At 38.0% G+C, this 4,388-nt stretch overlaps 1 protein-coding gene across 2 annotated transcripts in view; it reads left to right on the top strand.

Annotated features, from left to right (window-relative positions):
* Positions 1–4,388, top strand: part of LOC107159939 (C-type lectin domain family 4 member A-like) — a 68,099-nt gene that overhangs the window by 38,681 nt on the left and 25,030 nt on the right. For both annotated transcript variants that reach the window (XM_048787837.1, XM_048787838.1), the window contains one exon: positions 3,165–3,235. The gene's annotated coding sequence lies outside the window, so the exon portion shown is untranslated. The remainder of the gene's footprint in view (positions 1–3,164; positions 3,236–4,388) is intronic.

Below are 4,388 nucleotides of genomic sequence, written 5' to 3'. Positions count from 1 at the left end.
CCTCGCCTCCCCCTGCCCCCCTCCCCCCTGCCTCCCCCCGGCCCCCCTCCTACCCCCGCCCCCAGAGGTGCTGGCGGGGTGGGAAGGGGGAGCCATGTGTTGCCAACACAAAATAGTGTGGGATTTCCGTGGCTGAGGCAAGATCGTGGAGGCCAGGAGCTGTGAACAGAGAGGATTATCTGTCTCCGCGGTGAGTCCGGTGCAGCCTTGAGGAGTTTGGGATCCTGAGCTTCATTGAGAGAAGACTGGGGGAGGGGAGGTTATGCAGCCTGAGGTAGCAGTTAAAGCAGTGGGAGGTGTATGTAACTTCCATTGAAAATCCAATATTTTGCTTACTTGTGGGTCATTCATGTAATGAAAGACGGTCTGTTATTACTCTCATTGGTAAGGGGAGCTCAAGCTCTGGGATAAGTTCCTTCATGAAGACTCTAGTTGTTTCAAAAGTCTTTTCTGCTCTGATAGAATAAGCCTTGACCTGCACAGAGAAGGTTTCTACCAGTATAAGCAAATATCTGATGTTTTCTGTGGCACAGAGCATTTGGGTAAGATCTATTTGTCAGCCATCAAAAGACTGTATTTTTACATATTGTGTCCCTTTTATAGTAGGCCACTTTTAGACTTTGGATTGTTCTTGTTGCATAAGACACTGTTCTGAGTCACTTGCTGAACAGTCTGCTGGAGTTGTGACCCTTGAAAGTGGAGCTTGATTAAATTTGTCAAGGTATTCCTCCCGTAATGAGCACTCTCATGGAGGTATTTTATCAAGACAAGAACAGCACTTCAGGCAGGAGGATGAGCCCATGGGAATTTCTCTCCACTTGGTAGTGCTATTCCAGGAGTCAAAACTTCTGTCTTTGACCTTTCACCCTCCTCAGCATTAAAGGTTTCATTGGTCTGGTTCAAGCTGAGTAATTAGGGCTCTGATAAACAGTTTGTACTTCTAGAAAAGAAGTAGCTCTAAAACTTATTTGGAAAAACAAGGCATCCAGAATAGCCAGTGCAATCCTGAGGAAGGAGGCAGCATAATACCAGACCTCAAATTATACTACAGAGCCATAGAAACACTCATCATCATCATCATCATCATCATCATCATCATCATCATCATATATGCATACCTTACCTGCCTGATGAAATCCTTCCCACTGTGTGAGTCTAGCTCAGATACTGCTTCATGACACATTCACCATCCTCTCAGTCTGAGAGATGAAGTTCCTCATTTTGTTTGAATTGCTGTTGAAATTCTCTCATTACACTTTGTGTACAACCAGAAAAATTGTTCTCTGTATGTGTACTATGAATTGAAATGCATTCTGATGTCATGTGTAACAAATTAGAATAAATTAAAAAAAGAAATTCTTTCTTTGCAAGTTTGTTACCTCTTTAGCATATAAGAACAATGTTTTCTTTTTATCTGCTTTCATTACTTTCCATACATCATTGTAGGTGGTAAATGTTTATTAAGTACTTGTTGAATTGATGATTTCCCTGAAGAGGGACTATAAATCATTAAGTCATTTTTTTTCTCTTCTTTTACTAATTTTTTTATTTGAGTTGCTTATGGAGACATGACTTAAATATTTTTTATATTCTTTTGGAATTATTATAGAAAACCTCATTTTTGTGATCCCGAGTCAGTAAGAGAAGGCCAAATAAGCAGCAATAAAGATAAATTTCACTTTGGTAATAGACTCTCTGAAATGAAGGGAAGGGACAGGAGATGGGAATAGGAAAGATGGCGGAATGAATTGGATATAACTTTCCTGTGTTCATATATGAATACATGACCAGTGTAACCTCACATCATGTTCAACCACAAGAATAGGATCCTAATTAAAATAAGTTATACTCCACATATGTATGATATGTCAAAATATATTCTACTGTCATGTATAACTAAAAAGAACAAATAAAAAAAGAAGAAAACAAAAAAGACTTTTTGATCATCATAAAAGCCACTGGGCATTATATAATACATTATGATAAATTGGTAGCTTAAACCTCATTTAGTTATTACTGGCTAAGATCACTTTTTTCATGGTTATGTTTTTTTTTGGGGAAGATTTTAAATCCATTCACATTATTGCCTCTTAATTGTACATAACAAAAATATAGACCATTTGTGATATGAGTCATTCTCCCCATCAGTCATATATTCTCTTGAAAAATAGGAGGAAAAAGAGAACATTTTATTTACCTGTGGGTCCTTAAGCCTGGGGATATAATAGGCTTATGATGGTTTTCACAGCCATTTTGTGGTCTGCCACTTATTTCAGAAAATTTACAGGGTTATCATTTTCAGTTATCTTTAGAAATATACAGGATATCCAGATAGCATATATTTTAAAAAGTTCTAGTATATAAGTATTGCCTGCATCTGAGTCAGTAGTAAATTAATTGTCAATGTTTTGCTCAATAATTAATGTTTTGCTCAATTAATCTACTGATAGCATCATTTTATTAAACAAAATAGTGCACTTAGACTCACTATTGGTTTCTTTGTTTGCTTTTCGATATTTTCTTTGTTCTTATGTGTGTTCTGCCCGGGCACCTGTGGTAGGAAAGAAAGATCACTGATTATTCTATGTGGAGGTTGCATCTGACTGTAAGATAGCATGGGACCACTAGAGGGCATGCTCCCTCTAGCAACTCTCAGAATTGTAGGACCTGCTCATACTTCATGAGGAAGGGAAACGTTGAAAAAGAGAGAAAAATTAAGACTGTGGTGGTGAATTTTATCTGTGGAGTCTGAGCCAGTATATATTCCAAAATTTGTTAAGAATGTAGGAAACAGCTGTTTGGGGAGGCAGAAAGTGAAATACAGAATGATACTTCCTTCAGACTGATACTTAAGTAAATATTTGAATGGCAACTACATTTATAAATAACATGCTCTTCTGCCCCAGCTCCACCCATAATAGGTTATTATGGTAAATAATAGATTATATGGTAAAGAGTAGTAATCAGGGACACAGATTTAGGAGGAGACATTGCCTCTGGTCTAAATTTGCTCTCTCATGTACTGGCTTTTAGATTTCAGACTAATTATTTGTCCTTGTTCACCTCAGTTTCCTCATATGCAAAACAGTACCCACTTCATAGAGTTATGTGATAATAAAATAAGTTAAACAATTAAAATGTTTATGATTTTTTTTTTTCTTGAGGCAATCAGCTTCATGATGGGTACCCTCATTAATTGAAAAATGAAAGTGCTTGGAATAGGACTTGGTACATGGTAAGTTCCTTGTAAATATCTGCTACTACTCCCTCCTTTGCTACTACTAATGCTGCTTGGGTGACTCTCTCATTCCTGCTGTCAGGGTGTTTAATGGGATGGTAAGTGTTAGGGCAAAGAGATGTTGTAGTAGAACTGAGGTAGGTGTCCCAGAGTGAGGAATGAAATAGGAGAAACCAGCTGATAGGGAGGAATGGAGTAAGGAATGATGTGAGACATGCTTTGGAGAGCTACCTCACCAGACCAGTTTGATATAAGTGAGGGCTGAAATCTTCATTCTGTCTTGGTAATTCTGCACAGCCCCTTTTTTAAAATAGCTTTATATTATATAGCTTTTTGTAGAATTAAGAAATCCAGCTGGGCACAGTGGTGCATGCTTATAATTTCAGTGACTTGAGAGGCTGAGGCAGGAGGATTGCAAATTCAAAGCCACCTTCAGCAATTTAGGGAGGTGCTAATCAACTTAGCAAGACCCTGTCTCAAAAAATAAGGGCTGGGATGTGCTCAGGGGTAAAGCACCTCTGGGTTCAATCTCCAGTACAAAAACAAAAATCTCAAAATACAAAAAATCCCAATCCAACTGCCTTTTCACCCTGTATTTTTTTGAGCAGAAGTCATTTGCTAGATACTAATTAATTATTATGTATAGATTGTTTCATTTATCTTTGCACACCCTCCTCCCCAAAGTAGATAATATGTTTTTTTAAAAATATCTTACAGATGAGGAACACAGACATAAAGAGTTTAAATAAAATTTTACCTAGTTGTATCTATGGTGACACTAGTATCAAAGATAATGATTAATGAATTGATTGTGGCCTACTTCAATACCTCATTATGAATAAAGGAAAGCTGATACGCGCGCGCGCGCGCACACACACACACACACACACACACACAATGACACAATGGAGTTTTATTCTGCCATAAAGAAAAATGAAATTATTTCATTTGGAGGAAAATGAATGGATCTAAAGACCATCATGTTAAGTGAAATAAGTCAAACTCAGGAGGTCAAGGGTCTGTTTTCTCTCATATGTGGAAGACAGAGAGGAAAAAGGAAAAAAAAGATGGGAGCCGACCTCATGAAAATCAAAGATCAATCAGTAGAGGAAAGGGATCAAGGGGTGGGGGAAAATGCTGGGGGGGGGGG

This window comes from Marmota marmota, unplaced genomic scaffold, assembly GCF_001458135.2.
Source record: "Marmota marmota marmota unplaced genomic scaffold, marMar, whole genome shotgun sequence".
In the NCBI taxonomy this organism is placed as follows: domain Eukaryota; kingdom Metazoa; phylum Chordata; class Mammalia; order Rodentia; family Sciuridae; genus Marmota; species Marmota marmota.
Note: the sequence above shows the minus strand (reverse complement) of the source record. Positions and strands in the feature narration are given on the sequence as shown.